The sequence below is a fragment of the Takifugu flavidus genome, chromosome 17 (genome assembly GCF_003711565.1).
Source record: "Takifugu flavidus isolate HTHZ2018 chromosome 17, ASM371156v2, whole genome shotgun sequence".
In the NCBI taxonomy this organism is placed as follows: Eukaryota; Metazoa; Chordata; class Actinopteri; order Tetraodontiformes; family Tetraodontidae; genus Takifugu; species Takifugu flavidus.
The window spans coordinates 13,363,620-13,381,174 of record NC_079536.1 but is presented as its reverse complement, the minus strand read 5'-3'; the positions used below and the strand labels follow the sequence as shown (position 1 = coordinate 13,381,174).

Genomic DNA, 17,555 nt, shown 5'->3' with positions numbered 1-17,555 from the left:
TCTCTGCACTTGCAGCAACATGTTGTAGTCATGGATCCGTGAGGAGAACCGGATACAGGAAACGCCCCCACTTTGATCCCAAAACCCAACTGGTGGCCAACGGTGGTCGGCAACGACGGGGACGCTGGTCCATCGGGCCCACAACACTGGTTTTCCACAGGCCAACATGGTGAAAGGACTGTCTTCAGCTCAGCCACTAAATTATCTGGTGCTACATAAACATACTAGTCAGGACTTTTTAACTTGCCTCCTTTGTTCCCCTCTTCAATTATTTCTATGATCCAAGTCCTCAAAGATCACTGCTCTATTTAAAATAGATGAAAGAAATGACACCCACTCCTGCATTTCTTCACAGTGGTTCCACAACATAGAACAATAAACCACTGTAAAAAATAAACCCTAACCCTAACCCTAACCCTAACCCTAACCCTAACCCTAACCCTAACCTTAAAAAGTGTGCAACATGAACCCAAAATCCTGTTGGTGTCCTGTGATCCTGTGTGGATTAGTTATTTAGTTTATTGTCTTAAAATTGGCCCGGCTGAGAGATGTTAATTTGCACACGATTAGATGTTGTTTGACAGGTAATACCAAAATATCCAGCTGTGACCTGGACTGTTGAACAACTCTAATAACTCTAAGAGCTTTTCACCTGTCACAAAAAAGTTTTAAAATGTTGTTAATACCTGTTAAAACTCTCTAACAACGTTAACAGCATAATACTCACTTTACACTCAGCTTGTCGCTCTTCCTGCTTCGTCTGAACAGAATACTTTTAACTTTTACAACCTAATCAGCAGCTTTATGGCGTTTATATTACTACCATTAAAGCATTCTGGGAGGTTTAAAGATCTTTTAGGATCAGTAGCAAAGAGCAGCAGAAAAATAAACTAAACTTCATTTCGAAAGACTATTCAACTATAACTAAAGCCAGACTATAAGAAAGTTAAACAAGACCGATTCATTTATAATGTATAACGATGTTTTGCGCTAAAACTAAATATGAAGTCTTGTTGAATTTTCTTAAGCCAAGAATTCTTCAGCTCTATGCAGCTCTTCAATAGTCACAAAAATCTTGATTTTATCTCCAAACACAACTGTCAATTCTTTTCAATCATGCTCTTCGTTTCCACTCACCTTGTCGGTCTTCAGTCTTCCTGCTCAGTCTGAGCGGAAAACTATGACCTTTCCTTTTTCCTCTGTTAATGAACAACTTTATGGCTGTTGATTAATATTCCACTACTATAAAAGCATTCTGGAGGGGGTTCAAAGTTGTTTTGCTATTTTAATGCCATAAATATGTTTTTACATTTAAATTAAAACCGACTAACTTAGTTAAATAAATAAATAAGATTTATGATGCTGACAGATTTGAAAGACTTGTAAAAGCAGCATATTTCTGCAGCCCTGGAGTCCAGGAGGAGCAGCAGAGGTCAGAATGTGTCGGAGCGCGTTTAACTATTGTCTGCAGTTCCACGCGTGTCCACCGGGTGGCGGTAAAGCATCACATGATATTTCTCCTTTTTGGAACTTCTTCAGCTGCGTTGAGCTTTAAATCTTCACCTGTCGCTCCCTTTAAGCTCTAAACTTTGCGGTTCGATGTGTAGTTTGTGTGGTTTGAATATTTTTGATGCATTCTGATGATGAGTGAAACTGTCAATGACCAATAGAAAGTTTGTCCATTGTTCTACTGCGTCACCACATTTTCATTATTTATTGTCATTTCTGGGTCTATACTGGACCAGTTCTGTGAGCTGTTTTGCTTTTTCTGTGCACCAGATGTTCCAGGCAGGTTCCATCATCGGACACAGACGGAGACAGGTCACGTGACAACAGTCAGCCTTTAGTTCTTTATTACAGGAGGATCTGGTTTATATACAGACACGTATCTGCCAAAATACTAAAAAGTCTATGAACCCAAAGTACTAAAAAGTCTACATACACGCACACGTGTGTATTAAGTGTTTATACACACGTGTGCGCGTACGTGCACACTGTATATTCATCTAATAACTGTTAGTTTCTAAAACACCACAGTAGAGTCACTGAGGCACGGCTTACCTCCTTTACACCGAGGTTTCCCTGAGCAGTGTGATGAACTGTTGCAGAAGGAAAAGCATGGAACATGTTAATAACCGGACACAACAACACTCAGGTTATTGTCTGACGGCATCAGTGTCTCTGGTTGCATCTGTCTGAGGAGCATTGTGAAACCAGGAGCAGTGTAAATGAGGGGGGGGGGGCAGTGAGTGGATGCTGCATTCATCAAACACACAATAGTCAGAGAGAAGAAGGAAGAACAGAAGCCCGTGTTCCTCAGTGTTGATGTGTGGAGACGCCTGTTTGGAGGAGCAGGAAGCAGGCTGGACTCTTCCAGCTGGCTTTAATGCCACTTCTCTTCTGAGAACCTCCCAGCAGCTTTCTCTCCACCATTTTTTACGCTGAAGGTTTCTGATCATTTCAGGTCAGATGTTCTTGGACTGAGGTTAAACATGTTTGTTCTTGTGCTCGGAGCGAACCGACGATCCTCTAAAGTCAGGCATCCTAAAGGTGGATGTTTTCTGAGGCCTGGAGGCTTTAAAGTGGCGCTTTTACCCACTTGTCCTCGTTCTGTTGGAAACTTGATCAAAAACCTTTTCTGGAGCTTCATGTTCTGCTTTTTTGAAGGAATGAAATGGTTTCATCAGCGCTGCCGGGGGCTGAGCAGGCTTCATGAATCTGAAGCCCTGAGATCCTTAAAGATCTCCTGGAATCAGCAGATGGGGGTTGATCAAAAACTGTAAGAATCAGTCAAGCTATCAATCTTGACTCAGTTGCATGGAGAGCAACAAGCATCAGGACATCACCTTCTACCTGGTCATCAGACGCAAACCTCTCTTCTACGTGGTCAACATCATCATCCCCTGCGTGCTCATCTCCTTCCTGGCCTCGCTGGTCTACTACCTGCCCCCAGACAGTCAGTGCAGAGTCCCAGAACGTACTGAAGCCAGCGTCAGGCAGATTAACAGTCTGGGACCTTTTCAGAATCCCAACTACATGAACTGAGTTAACCTTCAACAGCACCCAAAGAATCAGACATTATAGCTGAATATCACGTCAGCACGGGACAACACAGCTAATAAAGCAGCAAACATCTGTCACTTCTGCTCCAGCCCATGGACTCAGCACTGCCCTGCTCACACCACACCCTCTGATCACACCCCCGCCCTCATCCTCTGATCACACACCCGCCCTCACCCTCTGATCACACCCCCGCCCTCACCCTCTGATCACACACCCGCTCTCAGTCGCTGATCACACCACCCGCTCTCACCCTCTGATCACACACCCGCCCTCACCCTCTGATCACACACCTGCTCTCACCCCCTCTGACATCACACCCCGCCCTCACCCTCTTGATCACACACCCGCCCTCACCCTCTGATCACACACCCGCCCTCAGTCGCTGATCACACACCCGCCCTCACCCTCTGATCACACACCCGCCTCACCCTCTGATCACACACCCGCCCTCAGTCACTGATCACACACCCGCCCTCAGTCGCTGATCACACACCCGCTCTCAGTCACTGATCACACACCCGCCCTCACTCGCTGATCACACACCCGCCCTCACTCGCTGATCACAGACCAGCTCTCACCCTCTGATACACACCCGCCCTCCCCACCCTCTGATCACCACCCCGCCCTCTGATCCCACACCTGAAACCTCACCCTCTGATCACACACCCTCTGATCACACACCTGCCCTCACCCTCTGATCACACACCGCCCTCACCCTCTGATCACACACCTGCTCTCACCCTCTGATCACACACCCTCTGATCACACACCCGCCCTCACCCTCTGATCACACACACCTGCCCTCAGTCGCTGATCACACACACCCGCCCTCACCCTCTGATCACACACCCGCCCTCACCCTCTGATCACACACCCTCCCCTCAGTCACTGATCACCCACACCCGCCCTCAGTCGCTGATCACACACCTGCCCTCCTCGCTGATCACACACACCACACACCCCCGCCCTCACTCGCTGATCCACACGATCACACACCACTCACACCGCCCTCACCTCGCACTCACCCTACTGACCCGCTCTCCACCCTACCTCACCCTGATCAAAGCACCCGACCCGCCTCAGTCGCTGATCACACACCCGCCCTCACCTCTGATCACACCACCCGCCCTCACCCTCTGATCACACACCCGCCCTCAGTCACTGATCACTCACCCGCCCTCAGTCGCTGATCACACCACCCCGACCGCCTCACTCGTGACTCACACACCACCCACCGCCCCCACTCGCTGATCACACACCCCGCCCTCACTCGCTGATCACACACCCGCCCTCACCCTCTGATCACACACCCGCTCTCAGTCGCTGATCACACACCCGCTCTCACCCTCTGATCACACACCCGCCCTCCCCTCTGATCACACACCTGCTCTCACCCTCTGATCACACACCCTCTGATCACACACCCGCCCTCACCCTCTGATCACACACCCGCCCTCACCCTCGATCACACACCTGCCCTCACCCTCTGACACACACCCGCCCTCAGTCGCTGATCACACACCCGCCCTCACCCTCTGATCACACACCCGCCCTCAGTCACTGATCACACACCCGCCCTCAGTCGCTGATCACACAATGCCCTCACTCGCTGATCACACACCCGCCCTCACTCGCTGATCACACACCCGCCCTCACTCGCTGATCACAGACCCGCTCTCACCCTCTGATCACAGACCCGCTCTCACCCTCTGATCACACCACCCGCCCTCAGTTGCTGATCACACACCCGCCCTCACCCTCTGATCACACACCCGCTCTCACCCTCTGATCACACACCCGCTCTCAGTCACTGATCACACACCCCCCTCAGTCGCTGATCACACACCCGCCCTCACCCTCTGATCACACACCTGCCCTCAGTCACTGATCACACACCCGCTCTCACCCTCTGATCACACACCTGCCCTCAGTCGCTGATCACACACCCGCCCTCACCCTCTGATCACACACCTGCCTCAGTCGCTGATCACACACCCGCTCTCACCCTCTGATCACACACCCGCCCTCACTCACTGATTACACACCCGCTCTCACCCTCTGATCACACACCTGCCCTCAGTCGCTGATCACACACCCGCCCTCAGTCGCTGATCACCACACCCGCCCTCAGTCACTGATCACACACCCGCCCTCACTCACTGATCACACACACCCGCTCTCAGTCGCTGATCACACACCCGCTCTCAGTCACTGATCACACACCCGCCCTCACTCTCTGATCACACACCCGCCCTCACTCACTGATCACACACCCGCCCTCACCCTCTGATCACACACTGCCCTCACTCACTGATCACAACACCCCGCCTCACTCACTGATCACACACCTGCCCTCAGTCTCTGATCACACACCCGCTCTCACTCACTGATCACACACCCGCCCTCAGTCACTGATCACACACCCGCCCTCACCTCTGATCACACACCCGCCCTCAGTCGCTGATCACACACCCGCTCTCAGTCACTGATCACACACCCGCTCTCACCTCTGATCACACACCCGCCCTCAGTCACTGATCACACACCCGCCCTCACTCACTGATCACACACCCGCTCTCACCCTCTGATCACACACCCGCCCTCACTCACTGATCACACCACCCGCTCTCACCCTCTGATCACACACCCGCCCTCAGTCACTGATCACACACCCGCCCTCAGTCACTGATCACACACCCGCTCTCAGTCACTGATCACACACCCGCTCTCAGTCACTGATCACACACCTGCCCTCACTCATCAATCAGTCACCTACCAGTATATATTCTCCAGCCTCACACTCAGTCGGTGCCAGATTGTCTCTGCTATGCACGACCTTCCAGTGTTTACCTGCCTGTCTTCCCGGTATCGACCCTGCCTGTGTACGACACTGCCTGTTCTGCCTGCCTCGACCAGGTCCACTGCTCCGCCCTCGAACTGTTCTTGTTTGCCAGATTACAGTTAATAAACCTGTTAACTGATCATCAGTTCATTGCCTGTTTTGTACTGCACTTGGGTCCATACCATACCCGTCACAACATCGGTAGTGGGTGGAGCTGAGGGGTCGCCATTAATTGAGAAACATAAATTAGCTCCCCAACAGATTTCTGAATATATTTTAAAAAGGATAATAAAAGTGTGTGTGTGTGTGTGTGTGTGTGTGTGTGTGTGTGGAAATTGACACTGTCCATCTCGGTGCTGCTCGCTCAGTCTGTCTTCCTACTCTTGATCTCTCAAAGGCTCCAGAAACATCCACGTCCATTCCTCTTATTGTGAAGTAGGTAAACGCACCATTTACTCCACATCACTTTAACTCTGAATCAGATATATTCTGCTTCTCCAAATATATATACATTAGGGCTGCAGAACCAGGTGACAACCGGCTGAGATTTAAAAAATGGAAAAACCTGAGTGTGTTTGTGTGTTGAGATATTTGATGTTCAAGACAAACACATCCTGTTGTCCCTTTGTTGAACAGATGAACATCAGGATATGAACATGTGACTTAATAACATGAAAGAGGATATATGAACATATGACTTAATAACATATGAAAGAGGATATATGAACATATGACTTGATAATATATGAAAGGATATATGACACATGACTTGATAACATATGACTTGATAATATATGAAAGAGGATATATGAAGTGTGACTTAATAACATATGAAAGAGGATATATGAACATGTGACTTAAAACATATGACTTGATAACATGAAAGAGGATGTATGAACATATGACTTGATAATATATGAAAGGGGATATATGAACATGTGACTTAATAATATATGAAAGAGGATATATGAGCATGTTACTTAATAACATATGAAAGAGGATGTATGAACATATGACTTGATAATATATGAAAGGATATATGAACACATGACTTGATAACATGAAAGAGGATATATGAACATGTGACTTAATAATATATGAAAGAGGATATATGAACATGTGACTTAATAACATATGACTTGATAACATGAAAGAGGATATATGAACACGTGACTTAATAATATATGAAAGAGGATATATGAACATATGACTTGATAACATATGAAAGAGGATGTATGAACATATGACTTGATAACATATGAAAGGATATATGAACATATGACTTAATAATATATGAAAGAGGATATATGAACATGTGACTTAATAACATATGACTTGATAACATGAAAGAGGATATATGAACATATGACTTAATAACATATGAAAGAGGATATATGAACATATGACTTGATATATATGAAAGAGGATATATGAACACATGACTTGATAACATATGACTTGATAATATATGAAAGAGGATATATGAACATGTGACTTAATAACATATGACTTGATAACATGAAAGAGGATGTATGAACATATGACTTGATAATATATGAAAGAGGATATATGAACATGTGACTTAATAATATATGAAAGAGGATATATGAACACATGACTTGATAACATATGACTTGATAATATATGAAAGAGGATATATGAACATGTGACTTAATAACATATGACTTGATAACATGAAAGAGGATGTATGAACATATGACTTGATAATATATGAAAGAGGATATATGAACATATGACTTAATAACATATGAAAGAGGATATATGAACATATGACTTGATAATATATGAAAGGATATATGAACACATGACTTGATAACATATGACTTGATAATATATGAAAGAGGATATATGAACATGTGACTTAATAATATATGAAAGAGGATATATGAACATGTGACTTAATAACATATGACTTGATAACATGAAAGAGGATATATGAACATAGACTTAATAACATATGAAAGAGGATATATGAACATATGACTTGATAATATATGAAAGGATATATGAACACATGACTTGATAACATATGACTTGATAATATATGAAAGAGGATATATGAACATGTGACTTAATAACATATGACTTGATAACATGAAAGAGGATGTATGAACATATGACTTGATAATATATGAAAGAGGATATATGAACATGTGACTTAATAATATATGAAAGAGGATATATGAACATGTGACTTAATAACATATGACTTGATAACATGAAAGAGGATATATGAACATATGACTTAATAACATATGAAAGAGGATATATGAACATATGACTTGATAATATATGAAAGGATATATGAACACATGACTTGATAACATATGACTTGATAATATATGAAAGAGGATATATGAACATGTGACTTAATAACATATGACTTGATAACATGAAAGAGGATGTATGAACATATGACTTGATAATATATGAAAGAGGATATATGAACATGTGACTTAATAATATATGAAAGAGGATATATGAACATGTGACTTAAAACATATGACTTGATAACATGAAAGAGGATATATGAACATATGACTTAATAACATATGAAAGAGGATATATGAACATATGACTTGATAATATATGAAAGGATATATGAACACATGACTTGATAACATATGACTTGATAATATATGAAAGAGGATATATGAACATGTGACTTAATAACATATGACTTGATAACATGAAAGAGGATGTATGAACATATGACTTGATAATATATGAAAGAGGATATATGAACATGTGACTTAATAATATATGAAAGAGGATATATGAACATGTGACTTAATAATATATGAAAGAGGATATATGAACATGTGACTTAATAACATGACTTAATAATGATGAGACCCCCGTCACTTTCAGTGACGGGGGTCTCATCATTTAAACCAGCCTGATGCTGCAACTTCCTCGCAATATCAAGGCATTCTCTTTCAGTAAGTTTCGGGTAGATAACGTGAGCTAGACTGATGGCGAAGCAAAGCTGTTTGTCTCTGTTGTCTACGATAAATAAGTGACGTCTTTTTTTGTCAATGATTTCACAGTCTAGAGTTTTCTCCATCTTACGTTTGGCACCTCCTCCTGGGTTCTGCACCACGTGAAGGATGAATTCTATATTCTCATCCGATGAAATGATACCGTTTGACTGCACAATCCGATCTAGCATTCCATTAAAAGCCGGTAGAATATTTTCACCTTGTTCATCCACAGCAACTGTAACATGATTGTGTACGTTTTCACCCACCACCTCCAACTGTATTAAATCATTGCGACTACTATGTCGTCTGGCAACATCCACCAATTCGCTGATAACCCCTGTTACATCTCGATAGAATGTTGCAATGTCAGGCACATTTCCCCGAGTGGGAATGTTAAAGGAGCGTCTTGTTCTCCATGTGTTAAAATCATTAAAAAACCTCTCACCCCGCTCAGGAGAGAGATCGGATGGATTTTCTCCTAGCCCTCCTCCCCCTTGCTGAGGAGAAAGTTTAGGAGGGGCCATGTGTGTAAGGGGTGAGGGGCTGCTCTCTGACCCCCCTTCTCCTGGCCTCTCATCCTGTTCAGGAGGGGGGTTAGGAAGAGCCGATTGTGTCTCTGCTGAATCCGTCTCTGATCTGATTGTACCGCGTGTAAGACATGATCACTTTGCGTGTGGAGAGCTGATGAAGGAGAATGATTTTCAAACTCTACTGCATTAACTGCATTAAGGTTTTCGAGGGCATCATTATGAGTTGTAAGGTGTCAAGTTCTAGGACGTTTTCATTTTGCTCTGCTGCGTTAGGGCTTTCGGGAGCATCAATTATCGCTTCTGTAAATTGTAAATTTATTGGAATGGAGATTGGAATTTCACTTAATTGATCAACAGCTATTTGTAAAGCATTCGGTACTTGATTAAAATATTCAACATTGAAATCCTCATCCATATCTTAAACAAAAGACAGAAAAAGGAAAAAAAAATTACAGCTTTTTCAACACTGTTTTAGTACACCTTTAGTTACAATTGGAGGAAACAATATACCGTATGACATATTGAAAATCTCCAGCACTACCATGTCTTGGGGGTGTTGGGAATGAATGTAGCAGCCTGTATCCCCCTCCACCCTGTCGAAGGACGGTTGACGAACGCTCTCGTGGTGCTTGTGCTGTTGTTGGGGATGATTGTTGCCCCCCGTATCCCCCTCCACCCTGTCGAAGGACGGTTCAGGAACGCTCTCGTTTAATCTCAACCCTGAATCTGTAATTAGATGAGAGATGAGTTATTATTTTTTTTATATATTATTATATTATTAGTCAAGAAGATATAGTATAAAATATACCATCAAACAATCTCCTGACAATGTTAGACTTGTGTCTCTGGTTCCTACGTCTCCTTATCGGCCTCGCAGGTTCGAAAGGATCTGGTGAAAGGGAGAGTGGAGCTGCCGTGGGTGCCGCTGTAAGTACAGGGGTCAGAGTGGTACACGCTTGCCGTATTCTACGTCTCCTCGCAGGGGCAGAAGGTTCACGGGAGGGTGGAAAGGCCGTGGGAGTCACAGTGCTCAGAGAGGCGCACGTTTGAAGGTTCTGTTTTGATGGTTCTGTTTAGACAGAGGGGAAAATCGTTAAAATACAAATCATCAAAACGGCACATATTTTGTATATACTTCTAATCACAGATAAATATATTACCTTGTACAGTCGACTTCGGTCCTCCTGGCTGTCTCACACGTCTTCTGGAGAGTTTGTTCGTCTGCTTACTTGAGTCAGTCCCATGTTGAAGTGCCGAGGTTTCCCTCTCAATCTCAATTTCACCAATTTCAGTTACACAGCAATTTGTCCCCTGCACGGGGAGTGGGGTTTCAGAACACAGCAATGCTTTTACTGCTTTTTCAGTTTCTTGGTTGTCTTCGGATACCAATCTTTCAGCCCTGGCTAACAGATCTGAAAAATGTATCATAAAAAGTTATATTTCAGCAATCTATGAACAACTGAGCTGTTCATAAAAAACAAAACAAAAAAAAACAAAAAAAAAAAACTGAGTTAATCATTTAAAAGAAACTATACCAACGTCTGTTTGCGTGACGGTTATTCCTTCAAACTCATCGGCGCTGACTTTAAAGATACAGAAAATTACACTTAAAAATCTAGAATAAAAATAGAACAACTTTCAGGTTAAAAAGATCACGGATTGCTTACCAGGATAAATTGGCATATGGTTAACCTCTACTGTAACTTCTAAAACACAGTTATTTGTAAATAGTAGTTAATCATTAATAGTTCATTCATTAATAGTTTTCTAAAACTATTTAGAAAACTACAGAGAAAAAGTTTGGAAGAATTTGAGGCTTACCGGTAGTCATCTTTGCAGCCATCTTTGTTTGTTACACGCGCTCGCAGACGGTGAAGCTTCCGATGAAGTTCTGGAGGACTGAGCTAATGACTGTGAGATGATCATGTATATATTCGCTTTACAATGCTTGGCGAGAAGGAAAAAAAAAAAAAAAGTTGATTGCGCCGAAAAGTCTGATATTGACGATTGCCCCGGTGGACCAACTGGTGGTGATGTAGCTCCCATGGGGATACCTCCCTACACGGGAACGCTACCAAACAACAGGTTCAGGCGATATAACTCATGTTAAGAATGTTTTTCTCCAGGAGGGCCTCCAGGTCTCCACGGGATTTAAGCTTCTTCAGTTACACACCTCGGACACCGGAAGACAACGTAGGCCCCTAAATTTCTTACTTGAGGCCACCAACTCTTTTCTCTTTTCTTCTGAACCACAGTGTTAGGGTTCTAACAGTCTAACTTTCTCCAATAGTTTTCTCTTCTCTAGTTTTCACAAATGCTCACAAATGTTTGTTCTGTGGAAGGTTTCTGTTCTGTGTTGTTTCTTTCTTCACAGCTGTGAGAAGGATTATTGTTATTGTTGTTATTAGTATTATCTTTAAATGCTATTGTATGTAGACTTTGAGTGTTTGAGGAATGTTGATAGGAAAGGAAGAACATGAGAGTGTCGTAAAAGTGCTGAAGCTGCTTACTATCAAGCTCAGCACTCAGACGTATCCTGTTGGTCAGGATTAGAGAAGTTTGTAAAGATGTCAGAAGACAATGAATTATGAGATCCTGTTTAGACACCCATTCTGTTTGCACCAATAAAAGAGGTGAGCGAGCAGCAGACGAACGGAGTTGACAGAGGAAGCTTGAACTGCTGCTCGGCTCCCCCTTTGCAAAGGACTCCAGTTGTTTGCGTGGTTACTCTGAGTCTAGTGAACGAACAGCGCGGGTGATCAAAACTTCATCCTCACAAAATTTGGTCCTTCGAGCCGGATCCCAAGACCTGGAGAGGAGCGCCGTGGGACGACCGAACGCCGAAGTCTGCGCAGCCGGAGTCAAAAAGACGTCCGAATCGAAAGACCTTTCATCACGAGTTGACGGAAGGCCGGTCTTTGTCCCTCCCAGGGCGACCATCTCCAGTGACGGGAAGAAGGCACCAAAACAACTCAGAGAGAAACCATAGAGGCAACGGAGTGAGTATAAGACACGAAAAGCGCTACACGGAATATACCGCGGTATTACCTGCCTGGTCATCAGGAGAGAAGCAGAGGCAAGATACACCCGCCTCCTCGGAGGTAGAAGCTTGGTGTATACTCTCCTGATTAAAAAAGAGGGGTTATAAGGCCACGGCGGAGGGACTGAACTAGATATCCTGTAGGGATTGAGGGTTGTTCAGTCGGGAGATCAGGCGTCTCCATTCAAATACATAAAAACTGATAAATAAAGTGCAAACATGGGCAACCAACATTCCACAAAAGGTGCTGAATTCGAAATCCCAGCATCATGTAAACACATGGAAGACAAATATCCAGGTTCATGCTCATATGTTCAGCTGTGGATGACTAAGTTCGATTGGGATGGTAACTTAGACAGGCCAGGCAATATTATAAAATTAAAAGAAGATTTAATAGAATATGGAAAGAAGCATCCAAAAGTAAATGTGGGGTTGACACAATGTCACCTCTGGCTCACTGAATCAAAATATAGAAGAGAAAAACAAAATCAAGAAAAAGAGAAACCCAGCAAGTCCTCATGTGCGTTAATGGCAAGAAATGGGGCACTGTTAGAGGAGATTGGGTCCCAGTGGATCCAGCCACTCAACAACCATGGCAGCCTGACAGCCAAGAACTAAATGACAGACTTGACAGACTGTACGAGCGCATGCGAACTACTTTTACCAGACGAGCTGACTACAGCGCCATTACGGCCACAAGACAAAAGACTGACGAAAGTTTTGAAGACTATAGCATGAGAATGAAAGATGTGTTCCGGAAAAATAGTGGAATTCCGTATGCGGAAGATCCAGAAGGTCCCTACCAACAGCAGTTAAAGCAAGCTATACATGGGGGATCAAAATCAGAGATAAAAACCTGGGTAGAGAGACAGTTAGTTGATTTCGGAATTTGTAACCTAGGCCGCTATGAACAACATGCTATGCATGCTGAAAGACAATGCCAAAAAAGTAAGAATCAGTTAACAGGCATGTTTTTCAATGCCAACCCTCTCCCAAGCCGAGGCCGCGGGCGTGGGCGAGGCCGAGGCGGAAGGGGAGGAGGAGGCAATTCCCGTGAAAATGATCAGTGTCATTATTGTAAAAATTATGGACACTGGGAACGTGATTGCAGAAAGAAACAACGTGACCAGAGATATAATAGAGGACAGCAGCAAGGTTCTAATCCACCTCAGCTATGACTAGAACTGGAAAAAGATGTCACAAAAATTAAAACAAATCAGGGCACAAAATTTGACCAATTTGAAAAAGATGACTTAGAAGATGTTTTAGACTTAGAAACCATCTTCCTGTTTGCTGAAGGCAAACCAGAAATACAACTGACCGTGTTAGGCAATTCTTTAACATTTTTAGTAGACACGGGTGCAGGTAAATCAGTAATTAGAGATCCAATAGCTCTAAAGCCAACTTCTACACAGATTTTTGTGAGATCAGCAAATGGTCTCGTAACTAAAGAAAGAATGTCAGTTCCTGTAGATGTTTGTGACCCTGTGAGTGGAATCACACTTAAAGCCCCTTTTGTGATCTCCACCACATGTCCCGTAAATCTATTAGGAAGAGATCTTATCTCTCAGCTTCAGTTGATGATTCGTACCACAGCCGAAGGGATGTGGTCTGTAGATAGAATGGTTGATCTGTGGGTAAGGAAGGAGGACGTGCAGTAAATACTGGTCACTCGACATTCCTGAGAGCAGCCCCCCCTCCATTTTCTGACCCAATCACTATGTTATATGGTAAAGCTCTGTCATACTTACAGCCTGAAGCCCAGCTCCACAATCAAACTGACCTGCATGTAACCATGCACGTGGAGCGCACTGGTGAGATCTGTAAATCAGACTCACACGGCACATCAAGCTATGCAGAGAAGTTTGCTAAACTTAAAGATCCACAAATGATTGTAATTATGCATCTATATGTGTGTGGTCAGACAGCTGTCTGCACGGCAGGAAGCCTTTCCGCCGAAGCAGCAGCGCTATTTAAAGTGTCAGGTTCTGTACCACATGTTTCTATTGCTAAACCGCTTAAGAAAAGATGGCAAGACTTGGGATGTGACGTAAAACACTGGAGCAGCCTGCCCTATAGGCCTAAGGGTGAGGTTGATTTTAATGATCAGTTCCAGGTGTGGCGTATTCCCCTTAAAACATGGTTGCTGACACATCCAGCAACGCACTTACAGATCAGAGTTCATGAGAAGAAGACATCTTCCTCACGCAGGAGGAAGAGGAGAAGCTGAAAGAGCTTCCCCCTGAATTATGGTCGGAAGGACCTGCAGATGTAGGTCTTATAAAAGGATCAGAACCTGTAAAAATAATCCCTAAATCAGATTATAGACCATTTCAGAGACAATATCCCCTTAAGACTGATGCACAGGAGGGTATTGTTCCGATATTTAACTCACTGCTTAAAGCAGAAGTCATCAGAGAGTGTCCTGAGTCTCCTGTAAATACACCCCTATTTCCAGTAAGGAAGTCACCACCATCTACCGGCTGGCGGATGGTGCAGGACCTGCAAGCTGTAAACGCTGCAGTGGTCCCTAGGTCTCCCTTAGTCGCAGATCCATACACTCTGCTGAATGACTTAAACCCTGAACATCAGTGGTACACGGTGATAGATGTATCCAATGCATTTTTCTCTGTACCAGTACATCCAGACAGCCAGTTTTGGTTTGCATTTACGTTTCAAGGACGGAGGTATACCTGGACAAGGTTACCTCAGGGCTACTGTGAGAGTCCCACAATCTTCTCTCAAGTAATGATGTCATCATTAGCTAAGTTTAAACCTCCGTGTGGAAGTCAAACCTCGTCTACGTGGATGACATCCTCATGGCGTCAAAAACAGAGGGAGATTGTTGGTCAGACACGCTAGCATTGCTACACTGGCTAGCCTCATAAGGCCATAAATTAAGCAAAAGCAAACTGCAACTGGTGAAGCAGGAAGTGGTTTTTTGGGCCATGTTTTGACACATAATGGAAGAGCTATTCTCAAGTTGAGGAAAACAGCAGTGCTTGAAGCTCCAAAACCAAAAACAAAGAAGCAGATGATGTCATTCTTAGGACTAGTGAATTTTTGCAGATCATGGATCTTAGATTGTGCGAAAATAACTGCCCCTTTACAAGCATTGATGTATGATAATCCCTTAGCAATGACTGATGTGTTAACATGGACCCCTGAAGCTGAAGAAGCATTTGTGTACATAAAACAGGCCCTTGTAAGTGCTGGAGTGTTAAAGCTGCCAGACTATCAGAAGCCTTTTGAGCAGGTCGTGGATTGCAAGGGTGACTTTATGACTTCAGTTTTATTGCAGAAGCACGGAGATAAGAGGCAGCCAGTGGCCTACTACTCCCACAAGCTAGACCCCGTAGCTTGTGCACTCCCGCCATGCGTTAAAGCAGTGGTGGCAGCATCTGAGGCAGTAAAAGCCTCCGCAGGAGTGGTGCTATATCATGAGCTAACTTTGCTAGTTCCACATGCAGTGTCAATACTGCTGCTACAAAGTAGATAGCATTCCTGTCGCCCGCACGTCATCTTTCCTGCATGGCAGTGTTGCTGTCTCAGCCGAATCTGACGATTCGACGCTGCACAACCTTAAACCCAGCAACGCTGCTACCCACCGCAGAAGAGGGACACCAGCACAACTGCCTGGATGAGGTCTCCACCAAGGTCCTGCCGCGACCAGATCTCAGTGATGTCGCGTTGACTACAGGACGGACACTTTGTGGATGGATCATCGAGAAAGGATGACTGTGGACTGTGCACTAGAACTGCCTATGCAGTAGTCACAGCAACCGAGGTGGTGGAGGCGAGGTCGCTTCCCTCCTCCTGTTCTGCTCGGGCTGCGGGACTTGTCGCACTCGCACGTGCTTGTGGATTGAGCGGGGGACAAGATGTTCCATTTACACAGATAGTCAATATGCATTTTCCACGTTGTTTGTGTTTGCTCAACAATGGAATTTAAGAGGGATGAAAACTTCGACGGGCAAACCGTCATGCATGCAGAACTGTTAAAAAAGTTATTAGCTGCAGTACAGCAGCCACGTAAAATAGCTGTATGTAAATGCACTGCGCATACCACCCTCAGAGTGCAGGGTTGGTTGAAAGAGTCAATGGTACTATTAAGAACAGACTGAAGAAGTGTATGGACGAGACAGGAAAGAACTGGATGTTTTGTCTCGACCTGGTGAAATTATGGATGCACATAACACCACACAAGAAAACAGGCATCACACCCTTTGAAGCATTATATGGGCGGCCTTATTGCCTACCATACTTTGCAACAACAAATGAGTTAGAACATGTTGAGGAAACAATAGCAGATTATCTGAAAAAAGTGTTACTCAACCGATGTGTGAATACTGTAAATGTTCTGCCTAGTCCTGTGTCTTCCACAGATTCCACCCCCCAGGAACCCATTCAACCGGGCGACTACGTGTGGGTGAAGAAGTTTGTGCGGAAGAGGTGGAACACGCCTAGATGGGAAGGTCCTTATCAAGTACAGCTGACCACAAAGACTGCAGTTCGAGTGGATGGGAAACTGTCGTGGATACACCTTTCCCATTGTAAGAAACAGAAAATTCTTCCAGGTGAAGGCGAGGGAGCAGTGGCGGACTCTCCGTAAACGGCTGACGGCCTGTATAGGTCCAGCAACGGCTGAACCCCGTCGGAACCTGTGAAGAGGATCTAAAAGGAAATGAAGTTGTTCTTCCTAATTGTGGTGGAAGAAGAATCTCTACTGGACGACGATGAAGAGGAATCGGAAGAAGAATGGATCAATGTAATACAAGATGTAAAAGAAATGTTCAAGATGTCTTAAGCTGTACACATGTTGAATTCTGAGTGTAAGAAATGTGTTTCTAGGAAAATGACGTAATGCATTGAAATTTCATGAAAATGTAAAGATGTAATACTGATGATGAAAATCTAGACGCATTTAACGATAAACAGGAGGGAAATGTGAGAAGGATTATTGTTATTGTTGTTATTAGTATTATCTTTAAATGCTATTGTATGTAGACTTTGAGTGTTTGAGGAATGTTGATAGGAAAAGAAGAACATGAGAGTGTCGTAAAGTGCTGAAGCTG

General features: G+C 44.1%; 1 long non-coding RNA gene across 1 annotated transcript; it reads right to left on the bottom strand.

Moving 5' to 3' along the window:
- Nucleotides 1–10,050: 10,050 nt before the first annotated feature.
- Nucleotides 10,051–11,396, bottom strand: LOC130513910 (uncharacterized). The gene is made up of 4 exons (XR_008946863.1): nt 11,262–11,396; nt 10,601–10,852; nt 10,249–10,509; nt 10,051–10,166 (listed from the first exon to the last, which is right to left on the bottom strand). It is a non-coding gene; the product is annotated as an uncharacterized LOC130513910 (long non-coding RNA).
- Between the last annotated feature and the right edge of the window lie 6,159 nt (nt 11,397–17,555).